The sequence below is a fragment of the Nannobrachium achirus genome (genome assembly GCF_963921795.1).
Source record: "Nannobrachium achirus genome assembly, chromosome: 20".
Lineage (NCBI taxonomy): Eukaryota > Metazoa > Chordata > Actinopteri > Myctophiformes > Myctophidae > Nannobrachium > Nannobrachium achirus.
In genome coordinates, this window is record NC_137827.1 from 32780216 (window position 1) to 32793939 (window position 13724).

Sequence of the window (13724 nt, forward strand, 5' to 3'; positions counted from 1 at the left end):
AACTAACTTCTTTCACACAGCGTGATATGCAGCTTTGTAAACTATGGTCCCATTAATTTAAAAATGTATTATAAAGACAACTACTTTTTTTTTTTTTTTTTTTTAAAGATTTGTTTTTTGGGCTTTTATGCCTTTATTGGATAGTACAGTAGACTGACAGGAAACAGGGGGGAGAGACACACAGCAAAGGTCGTCCGGATCGGGAATCAAACCGGCGACGCCGCCAGGCATCAATGCCCATATGGTATGCGCTTAGACCAGTAGGCCACCGGGTGCCCATAAAGACAACTACCTTATTGCATTTTGTGATAGCAAAATGTCTTTACCTAGCCCCTGGAAGTCACTTTGGCAGTGACGTCAGAATGGAAAGTGGATAAATGTCCCTTGATGATAAACGCGGGAGGTTCTCTCGGCTGGCTCCACGTATTCTATTGAAGTCAGTGGGCGCCGCCCCGCTCAGCGTGTAGATCATGTGGAATCAACTGCTCCTCCTTCCGTGGGCATTGCTAGTCGCTTTTTCGCCCCCCTTCTTTGGTTTGGGAAAGGCGATAAATGTGTCAGAAGGTGGATGGGCGGGCGGCACGAGGCTTTCTCCTCCTATGCAGTGCCCTCGCTATAGCAAATATGTGGAATCGAGCGCCACAGCCCACCAGCCCCCCCTCTTTTGTGCCTTGGTTTCATAGGGGGAGTGGTCTTCCTTTCTCCTCTACGGTTCTATAATATAGCGTACACAGTACACTGTCGTTTTACTCACGTTCAGAGCGATTTTTTGGACTATATACATTGACAGCCAAGAAAAATCCATCAGAAGGACTTCGCCGTCGGAAAGTTCACTTATTATTAAGCACCGATGTGCTCGGATATTTTTAATTTTTCAACGTGTTACACCCATAGAGTTATAATAAGTATAACTATGGGTTACACCACGGACAACCGCTTTTCGCTCGCGTCGCGCGTGTGTGTGTGTGTGTGTGTGTGTGTGAGTGAGAGTGAGTGAGTGTGCGTTAGAGAGAGCGACAGATACAGACAGCGTCTATAAAAACTGCGTGTGTATGATGTTTTAAGCATTGTTGTTTCCCAAGTACTGGGTCTCGCGGAATGGGACTGTGACGTGTGTGTGTGCCAATGTTGTGTATTGTAACTGCGTCTTCTATTGCAAACAGTGCTAAACTCTTCAATCAATCAATCAGTCTATAACAACCTCGCGAATTTGCCTATACAGCCCCCACCCCCACACCACGCAAAAGTCCTCAATTCAACATATAGGCTACGTCAGTAAAAGTACAAAAGTATTGACTTGATTTCATAGGCAATTAATTGTTAGCCTACTGTCAAATCTTTTGTCCCAGTACAGTTTTTGCTGAAAGACTGTCAGCCCTGACTACACTGGACACCTTACACATGACAGTTCCTGGGTACCCAAAAAATATATGTAATGTCGGTACTGCCTATCGGTTCCTAGATGTGATGCGCAAAAAAAAAAAGACAGCACAAACAGCACAAATTGCACAATCCAAGCACCGCGATGCGTCGAAGCATAATGCTGGAGCGTCTCTGTGTTGAAGTTCGGCGGTCCTTCGGGCCACTCACCTCTAGAGTTCGGGCCACTTCTAGAGTTCACAGCAAGATACTGTGTGTGTGTGTGTGTGTGTGTGTGTGTGTGTGTGTGTGTGTTGCTAAAATGAAACTGAAAGTGAATTCTCCCCAAACATTGGCAGGCCTATTATAGTAATAATAATAACACAATTAGGCCATAAATGTGCAATTATGCAACTGGAGACATATTACCTTTTATTACCCAATAATTAAATAAATAAAGAATGTTTAAAAATATAATGTGTATATATAATAAAAAAGAAATCTCTATTCAGTTTCAGCTAAAAATATATATTTTTAACCATTTTGGAACCGAAATAGGAACCGTTAGGAACCGGAACCGATAAGCAGAACAGGAACCGGAATCGTAAAAATCCAAACGATACCCATCACTTGCCTGAGCACCACTAAACCCCTTATGTTGATCAAATATAGAGCAGTCGTGCCTGAGCGCCCACAGGGCGATCTGTTTTTTTTCCGACCCTGCTGTCCTCTGCCCAGCTCAGCCTCTGGCCGGACACCTAATTGTCCGGTTTTCAGAGTGGTGTTATTGCTTTAATGGTTACATTTACATATCTCTGCTAATCTCCCGTTTCATTGGTATAGAAAAATAGCAGATACACAAGCTCACAGACACACACGTGTGCATTTCATTTATAGAGCTCGCTCGGCAGTCATCGCTTACACTGAACGCTCCGGTCCACCGTCACTCCTCCGTCCTCCCACGCTTATTGTGGATGAAACCACGGCGAAAGTAGTTAGATGAACTGCAGCTCAGATTTGCCCAAAAAACGCCGAAACGAAACGTCATTTAGCCAACAATGGAGCAAAGTAAATTAGTTAATAAAGAAGCGCAGAATTGACGAGTATTATCATGCACTTTGCAGCACTGTGTGCAGTGGCGTAGGGGAGGGGCACGCAACCCCCGCAATGCAGAGGGGGCCCCCACACAGCACACACCCAAATGCTCCCTACTGCTCCAGTCTAATTCTCTCTCCCCCTCCCCCGCCTGCTGGCCCAGTCTCCACACAGCTGTGTGGAATGTAGTTAATGAGCACTCCTTTAGCTTTCCCTTACCAAGAAAGGAATATACATTTACTGCACCCAGCATTTAGCTAGTGGTCGTGTTGGAGCGCCTCAGTCCGCCAGCAGAGTTCATGTGCAACTTCTTCCAGAGAGATTGATTGATTGAAGACTTTATTAGAAGTTTGCATAGGAAAGGGTACAGTTTCATGACAGTACAGTTCACTGGTACAAGGTCAACTAAAAGGAGATCCTAGTAAGCTTTTCAGCTTATTTACATAGGAAACCTTTATGTATGACTCATATAACATTGAACAGATATAACTCCGTCATCATTTGCAAAAGGGCCCCCACCCCCCTCCTCGCAGGGGGGCCCCACAATTTTCAGGAATGATGTCAGCAAAGAAAAGGTAGAACGCAATGCATGTTTAGGTTTTCCTCTTGTCACTAGTAACAAAATAACTGCAGCTGAGCATAATTATATCCACAAGTCTCCCCTTCTCTTCCCCTCTCTCTGTTCTATTATTTGTGCTATGCCAGTCATGTGGATTAGATTTCTAATGGGACAATTTAACTCAAGAATAATTGCAAAAAAGATACAGTGTAGGGCCATCATGAAATAAAATAATTCATGAAGGGTATTCGGGTGCATAATAAATAAAGGAGGTAGGCTAGTCTTAGTTTCAGGGCCGTGCAGCCCATACAGGCAAAATAGGCAGCCGCCTGGGGCCCCACACAGGCTGGGGGCCTCATGAGATTTTTTTTTTTTTTTAACTAACATGGGCATAGTGATTCATGGTGGTCCATTGGCTAATAAGTGTCAATTTAGGGGTCCTTGACATAAAAAGTGGTGTAACTTGGAGGGCGCTGGTTTAAGCTTCGCTTGTTTAGCCTTGGATCAAGACAGTCATAGGTCAGTCTTGTTAACTCAAATATTTACTTCTGGGGGTCCCTGGAACAAAATATTTTGGGATGGGCAGGCCATGGAGCCGCTCCGTGGACCAAATACATATCATTTGTGCATTTCCAGGGGTTAGATGACATTTGGTGGGTGAACACCAAGCCCCCAGAACGGCTTGTAAATATTGAAGCAGCCGCCCTACTGGCCAAAGCTGGAATTTCAGGCGGGGTGAAACATACATGCACGAGCATAAGAGCGTGGCGCTGGGGTCTACAATAGGGTTCAATGGACGTCGACGTCGTTCGTGACGTCATTCGTGACGTTTGGCTCCACTGCGTAGTGGAGCCATTCCCCAGAATGCACCTGGATTAGCTACATGCTAGCACGTAGCCGTTGCTTCAAAACGCCACTGAGCACTTGCATTGAAATGATAGTGGGGGCGGGGCTCGTCCGCTCTCTATTTTATATATACTCTATGGTGAACACTAGGCACAATCATTGTCATTTTGTGCCATACATTTTAGGCAGATTACCCCCCCGGACCCCCTGCGGCTTAACACATTAAGAAAACAACAAGCAACAAAATGTTATTATTGAAATATTCAATTCTAGTGTTGTGATTGTGTTCTACTGAGTGGAGAAGACTCCCCCCTCGCTCCCCTTCACACCAATAACACCAGTAAGACGCTTGAAGGGCGAGAAGCGACCAAAGTCACGCTGAAACAACAGAGACTTGACACAATATCTCCAAATATATGGTATTCCCAGATATGGGATTAATATCGATGACATCAGGGATCTCCATATATGGGTATAACAGGGACAAGGATGGAATTAATTTGAAGTGTAGTTGCGACCAATAGGTTGTGGTTGCACTCGGGTGATCATATGTCGCGGAAGCACAGAGGCTTCATAACAGAGGCTTCATAACAGGTCTGTAGAAAACAAAGGGTGAGGTCACGCACTCTTCGTCCATGTTGTTTTTACGGTCTTTATGCAAAGAGGAAGTCGGTTCGTGCGTACCATCGAGGACGTCTCTACTGTGTCGCTGCCTGTATGCCTCTCTTTTGTGGTTGCAGTGCCTAATGTATTTTCACCTTTTACCTGTGAGCTTGCATGTGTTTTTGAGTGTGCATACAGTAGATAGATATGCATCTGTTTGAGGAGGTCTTTGTGTGTGGGGAGGATGTGCGTGCGTGCGTGCACGTGCATCTATAGACTTGTGTCTGGGGATCTTTTTGTCAAGTGGTTCACATGCAGAACTGAGTTAATACAGCTGCCAAGTACACACACACACACACACACACACACACACACACACACACACACACACACACACACACACACACACACAGGGAGAGACTGTGAGAGAGACTGCAGGGGAACTGTTTGCTGTAGGAGTCCTGATAGGAAGCTGCTCCCACAATGCAGCGTGCACGAAGGGCTGAAGGATGCATGCAGGTTTTCCTCTGTATTGCTCTCCTCGCTTTTGTTAACTGCCTCTCACATTTACACACACTTACACGCACGCACGCACACACGCACGCACACACACGCACGCACACACACACACGCACATACAGTATACACGTATTCTGTGCCCACACCGTCATTAAATCACTAGCCCTTGTGTGTAAGTGTGCATTTGGCTGTGTGTGTGTGTGTGTGTGTGTGTGTGTGTGTGTGTGTGTGTGTGTGTGTGTGTGTGTGTGTGTGTGTGTGTGTGTGTGTGTGTGTGTGTGTGTGTGTGTGTGTGTGTGTGTGTGTGTGTGTGTGTGTGTGTGTGTGTGTGTGTGTGTGTGTGTGTGTGCACGCGAGCGAATGTACTTGAGACAGCATATGAGAGAATGCCTGCTATCTGTGTTCGCACATCGGTGTGAGCGCGTGCACACACAACCTACTGTGTGTTTGTGTGTGTGTGTCCAGCATTTCTACACACAAAAAAAATGACAGGAAAAGGAAGGCAAGTGAGAGAGCAAGGAAAGCGCAAGGCCCTCCCTTCTGAAAAAGCGTGACAGCTTGACAGGTCGGCTGAGACCTGGAAAAAGAAACCTACAGAGAGGGGGAACTGGTGAAAGAGAACAATAGAATTGGAGAAAGAGAGAGAAATGCAGAAGAGGGAAAAGTTGCTAAAAGAGAGGGAAATGGAATAAACGATAGGTGTTTAGCAACCAAAGGAGAGCAAACGAGAGATGGGAGAAAATTTGCCTTTGAGTACAATATAGGAATGAGAGAGCCCATCAAGTAACAGAACAGATTACATAAAATACACCAGAGTAAAATTGCACCTTTCCCCCCTATCACTTTTCTATTTAGAACCAGTGTTGTAGATTACACTTCCACTTTCCATTTTCACTTTCACATTTTTGGGGGAAATGGAGAAAATAGCAGATCTACAGGATCGATCTTGTACATTGGCCATTTCCGCTACATTTGCGTGACACTGTTGTACAATGCATTAGGGAATTAATTTACAAAAGTTTTAAATATGGATATACAAGGGTTCTGTCCGACAGCATCGATAGGCAGCAGGAGGAGCCAAAAGATGGAGGGTGAACAAATGCTAGAGGGAGGGAGAGAGAGAGAGAGAGGGAGGTGGATGTGTGCTGTTGGGTACAGAAGTAATAGGATGCTTTATTGAGAAGGGAATTGTGAGCGAGTGAGAGTGTAATGTGTGTTCACACTCTGACACAGTGAATTTTGGTAAAGCTGGCTGCTGAGCAGCAGTGGAAGAAGTACTTCCATTTATTTTTTACTTAACCCATTCAGACATGGAACACTTTCGTTGATGTACCGTTTAAGCCGGGTAGTTGTTGCAATATACATTTTGAAACGTTTTCTTAGGTGTGTATAGTTGGGGTATACAATCTGAATTTTATTATTGTTTGTATATTATTGTGTCTGCCAGGCCGTCCGTCCGTCCTTGTACGCTTGTCCGTCCGTCTGTGAGCAGCTGATCTCTGTGCTGATCGGTATAAAACTGTGCACACATTCCCTGGATGCCAGAGCAGAACCTCTGCCCCAAATCCTTCACGTCAGCCTGTTATAGCGCCACCAGGAGGAAGTTTTTTGCGAAATAACCTTTTCAGAGAATTTGTCCAAACATCACGCAAGTCGGTACACATGATCTCTATAGTCATGTGATGAAGACGGATCCGTACGATTATTCATATTCTTTCCTGATTGCCAAAGATTGGCTTCCAAAGTTTGTAGGAGTGGTCCCTTTTGAACGAAATGCCTCTGTCAAATCATGAATGCAGTGTGCGATTACCGAGAAACTTTACCAATTGCTAAGGAGGAAATCCCACCCTTTTCACTTTGCCCTACCAGTAAGACTCCCTAATCGGGAGATAAGCGACCGTAGGTCACTTATCTCCACAAATAGGGCAAACATTTTTTATTCCAAAAACTTCCTGATCCATGTTGATGACATGAGTGTAGACATACTGTGTAGTGATTTTCGTGATTGGAGGGTCAAAACTGTAGGAGCAGTGGCCAAAAATGTGTTTTAAAATTCGGCCTGTAGGTGGCGCTAGAAGAGGGCCATGTGAGAAATGACCTCGGAGCAGACCTCGGAGCAGAAAAAGTGCTCTGAGAAGCACTTTTTCTAGTTTTTTGTATACTTTTTCTTGAATTTCTGCGTTACAAATAAATAACCCAGCAAGCACAGTCAGGACCTGGACCAATCAGTGACGTCTCGATTGGGGCCAGATCAAGTCAAACCATGACTAGTCAGATCTGGCCCAGAATATCACCTGATTTCAACCAACAATAAATCCTGCCCGCAAAAACGGACGTCCTGGATTAATCAGAGGGGGTCCGATCGAGGCCAGATAAATATCATAACTAGTCAGATATGTCCCAGAATATCTCACACACACACACACACACACACACACACACACACACACACACACACACACACACACACACACACACACACACACACACACACACACCAAGATTCATGTGGTGTCATGTACACTTGTACAGTATATATTTCCAGTGCATGTGTGCTCCCCGCCCCTGCCACTCCTCTCAACTCTCTCTTATCTATAGATCTCTTCCACAGAAGACAATTAAATTTTTACGTTATCGTTATTATTACTTTACGGGAAGCCTGCTCACATGACAATGGCATACTTGTATAGGCCTATGATGATGGACGTGAAGACCTCAACAGTTTAGGCTGGAGGTTATATAAATCAATGTCATGCTTAAATATGACACACACACCCAAATCTTAGTCTTTCAGTCTTAGTCAACAAATTAACACCGACACACACACATTTTCTAATTTCTTCATTTAAGTCCACGTTTGTAAAATCACATTACAAGGGCCCAATTATTTTACAGTTTCTTCTGGTGCCATGTACTCTAAATAACTGACAGTGTCAGTGCATGGCTCCAAGAAAATTGACGGAATGAAAACAACACACATGAACACATTCATGGTCAACATACGGTAGGTCATACTGTACACTTCCATCTGCCATATTACCAACACCAGGAAAGTTATAGGATATAGGAAGCACCTTCTCTCCCAAATAGAGAGCCTGACTGCTTATCATGCAGGAGATTGAGCAGTATTTTGCAAGATGCTTTGCCTTACACTTAGGCAACCTCATAATCTTCAAGCCTCTGACCACCAGCCTGTGAACATGGCCCAAGCTGCCAAATGTAAAGGCACTAGAGGTTCGCGGGCCTACGGCCCGCTCACATCTAGAGTCCACGCCCGCTTCTTTACTAAAAAAAAGTTTAAAAAAAATAGTTCCGCCACAATAGTTCCCCCCCCAAAATTTTTTTTTAAATTTATTATTATTTTTTTATTATTTTTTTTTTAACTCTTTTTTTTTTTCTTTTAAAAAAAAAAAATTTTTCTTTTTTTTGTAACTTTTTCTTTTTTCAAAACCCTTTTTTTTTTGTTGAAAAAAACAGTTTGTTAGTAAAGAAGCGGGCGTGGACTCTAGATGTGAGCGGCCCGAAGGGCCGTGAACCTCTAGTAATGAATAATTGAGGACTGCTGTGCTGCCTTTCTCCATGCCGTTGTAAAGTTTCACTTTCGGTTTAGAGCCACGGGGACGTAAGCCTCTCTCTCTCTCTCTCTCTCTCTCTCTCTCTCTCTCTCTCTCTCTCTCTCGCGTTGTAAAGTTTCACTTTCTGTTTAGACCCACGGACTGTAAAGCCTCTCTCTCTCTCTCTCTCTCTCTCTCTCTCTCTCTCTCTGTGTTGACTTTTGTGTGGCGCTGGTGTGACGTGAGGACGTGTGCGTGAGGACGTCGGCACGTTTGCCACGTGATCTTCCTAGCCAATTGGAGTGCTGCATTTGGTCGTGTCTGAGTCACACACAAACTGACAAAAACCGCTGGCTGCAGTTCTAAAATGTAGGTATAGATTGAGCTGACACTTATAGCCGAGGTGTACAGTATGATGGCTTGAACTGGTTGGTATTTTACTTTAAACTTGAGTCAGACTCAGAAGCACAGCCAATTTCCAATAGGAATACCTCTTTGCTGTCCTTGTCAATCACAATGACATCCAGTGCATTTGTACTTATATTTTGTGATTACATGGAGGTCATTGCATGTAAAACAGGAATCAAACATGGCCCACACATCTTTGGTAATAATTTCAACAATCATGTCATGTCTAGCTACATAACACACGCACGCACACACGCACGCACGTACGCACGCATGCACAGTCTTTTAGTGCCTGCACAGTACATAATCAGTTGTGATATGGATGTGGTAATATGAGAATGGAAATATGTTTTTGTTACATGTTGGAATCATTTCAAGCTTAATGTGAACAGGAGATATTTTCTCAGACATACTCGTAGCACTGGAATAACTTTCCCATGATGGGCTTGATCAGACTAAGCCTTTCTAAACATAATCATTTCAGAAATGGGGAAACATTGTATTACCAAATATGGGGTACAGACAAGGAATTTTTGTGATGCAGTGACAGCACAACCTAAAAACGGTTATCACTGAATGGATGATGACAGACAAAAACCCCCCCACAGTACTAAAGTGCTTTTTTCCCCTCTGTGATCCCTTTGTAGAATCTGTTCTTACAAGAAACCTAGTTCTAAAAACCTACAGTACTTACCGTACCTTTTTAAAACAAGGCTAAACACAGCACTGGCAGACAGAGAGAAAGTGAATGGTGGTCTGAGAGAGCTGCTAGCTATGTTTAGAAAAGTTATCAATGGCAAGGACACTGACGGGGAGAAATGGAGACATAATAAAGTGAAAGCACTTGGAGGCCAGCTGGAATGAGTGAAGGGTCGGAAAGAATGAAGGACTGAGTGCCATGGCACAGTTCTGGACATCATCAGAAATGGAGGGAGGGAGAGAGAGAGAGAGGGAGGGAGGGAGGGAGAGAGAGGGAGGGCGGAGGAATGAAAGAGTGATAGACTGGTTGAGTGGAGAACAGAGGCTAGGAGAGCAGAGAGAGCGTGAAAGGGAGAAAGAGAGGGAGAGAAAGAGAGAGTGAATACCAGCTATTGTCTGGAAAGCCGTAGCAACATGGCGGAGAGAAAGGGGGAGATTTGTGCGTGTGTGTGTGCGTGGGTTCAATGAGTTTGGTGCTCTATTCGAGGTGTTGCAAGCCACTGTTGTGCGGTGAATTCTGTACTGGCAGCCATGCTAGCTACTGGACACGGACTCTTAGTTAGTCTGGTGAAAAAGCTTAAAATGGGACACTGCTTCTTTTCAAGTGCAGACAATTACACTTCCACTGTGGCTAGTAGGGTCAATGGGTAGAGAGACCAACACTGACTGCAAGAGTTAGGTGTTTGATTCCCACTGGGGCCACCTATACTGTACAAAACATGTATGCACTCATGTAATGCTGCAACTATTGATTATTTTACTTACCGTACTTTTGATTAATCCAATACTGTATTTGAGAACTATGTTTTCTTTTTTTAATAATTTGTTTTATCTTTTGTACATCAAAGACTCAGCGTGTGAGCTCAACTATTTTTTATTAAATTCAGTAAGGCACCTTGGTTTCATTGTAAACCAAAACAATGTAAAAACGTAGGCTATTTTATCCATCCTCCCACTGTGCTGCTTGCAGACAGTGTACATATATCAGCCTCACATCATATTACCATTATGTCCGTACTCCATACTACTGAGATTGTACATTGATACAGTACTCTGTCTATTTATATTTATCTATTAAGAACTCATACATTATGCAAATCCTTTTCGTCCCATTTGCAGACGGCCAGACCAGACTTAAAGTCTCCTCCTTAGTATTTTGTACCTTATTTCTACTTATTTTACATTACTACTTATAATAATATAATGGTCTTTATTGTCCCCTCAGGGATATGTATCTTCACAGTCCCAACAGAAAAACACATTACCATATAGCACAAAACAACAACATAACACCAAGACAATACAGTCCCCAGTACACTTTTTCCCCCTTTTTGGAGCTGTGTGAAGCACAGGCTCCCTATACGTGGCCGTGTGGGTCTGTGTGTCTGTGTGTCTGTGTGTCTGTGTGTATGTAGCCTGAACTTCCTAAACTTCGGCACGCTACTAGTCCCACAGTTTAGCCACCACACACTCGCGCCATATGTCAAATCGACCGGCTTACTCGGGAATCGTGGGCTAGTAACTTGCTAAGAGAAAGGTTCAATAGTTTAATTGATATTAATTTATTAGTGAATTAATTTTCCCCATTGACTTATAATGGGAATCGCAAAAACTCACATTCAATTATTTGTCTCTCGCAAACCATAGGGGCTAGAGTTTCAAGAGAGGAGGTTCATAATGATTTCAAGGATTAAATAAAAAATAATTGTGTCATTTGGCCGCATGGTGGCGCCATAACACCCCACTTTACGTTTGGGCCTGTAACTCTTGAACCGTAGGTCGGAAAATTAAAAATATTTTTTCCTTGGATTCCTTGGGTCATGACGCATCTCCCCATATAGGCCACGCCCATTTGCGCCATGATAGATTTTCCGCCATCTTGAATTTTCTCCAAAACACCCTTTTTCCTCCTTTTCCTACATATTTTCTTCAAATGTCACAAAGATCGGTACACATGATCCACACACACACACACACACACACACACACACACACACACACACACACACACACACACACACACACAGCTCCACTTCACACGGGTGTGATTTTTATTTTTTGAAGGGACAAAACTCCTACCAAAACAAACACACTTGTTGTCATTTCAAAGTTCTGTATAGTCCAGATGGCATGAGTCTGAAGTGACTAAGTAGGGGATGATCAGTGTCATTTGCTATTGTGAGAGCTAATTGCTAAACGTGTGTGTGTGTGTGTGTGTGTGTGTGTGTGTGTGTGTGTGTGTGTGTGTGTGTGTGTGTGTGTGTGTGTGTGTGTGTGTGTGTGTGTGTGTGTGTGTGTGTGTGTGTGTGTGTGTGTGTGTGTGTGTGTGGGGGTCTGATGATCATAGAGACAATACGGTTTGTGTTAGACTTGGACAATATAGTGAAAAATCACACCCGTGTGAACTGAGCGGTGGTTTACCCACCAAACCCCCCCCCCCCCCCCCCCCTCCCCCCTTCCCCTCGGGCCTGTGTGGGGCCTGGCCTGAACAACAGCGCCCCTCCCTTAACATGTGTGGTCAGAAAAGGTACTACACCACAGGCTTGAGGCTACATACAGACCCACCCACCCACATACATACATACATACAAACAAACATACATACCTACACACACGGCCACGCTATGGAGACGGTGTGACCACCGCTCAAAAACATGGGGAACAGAACAGGTTGAACTAGAAATACTGTTCCTACAAAACAGTGTGGGCTCGCATGTAACACCATGTATGGGCACAAAGATTTACCCTTTGGCTGCACCTCATCGACTAAGGGCATTTGCCTTTGTACTGTCGAGGAAAACTTAGTGATGAAGAAAGAATTAGAGTGAATTGAGGAGGAGAGGAGAGCAGCCTTTGTATTGTCGAGGAGAACTTGACTAAATTGACGTAATAGGTTACGTCATTTTTGAGGAGAACTTGATAGATAAATAATGAAGATGACATAGTGTTCTCGCTTTCAGCGAGCCCACAATAATGCTTTTGTATAGTAATAACAGAAGGTGCACGAGGATTAACGGACAATGATCTTAATTTACTGATAACATGATAACATGAAGACTTTGCTGAGGAGTCGACATGTATGATAGATTTTAATTTGTTGATCACCACTCCAAAGTGAGTCCAAGATACTTGTGTGCTCCTGTTTTGTATTTGTTTTAAACTGTATCATCCCTATTCTGGGGGTGAACATACAGAGAATATAGTCGTATATTTTGTCGATAGTCTATTTTCAGTGAAGAACTGTACAGGGAACAGGGGTATAGACCTCTGGGGAGCTATGGTCAACAAAGTATAGGCCTATAGGGTTGTTATACTGTATGTACTGTATCTCTCAGCTGTTACCTGTATCTGTACTGTTTCCAACTGCAGTGCAGCTACAGTATAACTGAATGTCAGGATCAATAAAGGTCTGATGACTATCATTAATTTTGATATGTTGGAGTTACTTCAGGATACAGGGGGAAGGCTGTATGTAGGCCTTATGAACAAGTAAATCAAGTTTTTTTTCTTCCCCAAGTACGAGTACGAGCCCAACTTTTTTGCTCGAGACCCAAAAGAGAAATTAGACAGGACTCAAACTAGGAAAATAGCAGATCTACAAGCTCACAATGCGTTGCGCTGTTTATTTGTAAGATCAGCCATTTGTTTCTTAAACATTTTAATTTGATGTATTAACTACTTTTGAAAAATGTTGTAATTTCTTTTTAATTTATGAAAGGTTGAGATTTTTAACATGGGTCCCGACTCCCTACCCACTGTTTGGGAAACAGCGCTTTAGAGAAACTAGCTCTTAACCGTTCAAAGATATGAGCTCCAAAATGATGTGCAGTGTGTGGGTTATGGGATGTGCACTGTGCATACAGTATATGAGGGATGGAAAGTAACTTTAACTGGTGCTTGCATGATAATATGTAGGAGCATCAATGTAAGAAATACCCGTTTCGTTTAATGGCTGTGTGTGTGTGTGTGTGTGTGTGTGTGTGTGTGTGTGTGTGTGTGTGTGTGTGTGTGTGTGTGTGTGTGTGTGTGTGTGTGTGTGTGTGTGTGTGTGTGTGTGTGTGTGTGTGTGTGTGTGTGTGTGT

The 13724-nt window shown here is 43.6% G+C and overlaps 1 protein-coding gene across 1 annotated transcript in view; it reads left to right on the forward strand.

Moving 5' to 3' along the window:
• Window positions 1-13724, forward strand: part of LOC308305703 (traf2 and NCK-interacting protein kinase-like) — a 133825-nt gene that overhangs the window by 11171 nt on the left and 108930 nt on the right. The gene's annotated exons all lie outside the window — the stretch shown is intronic.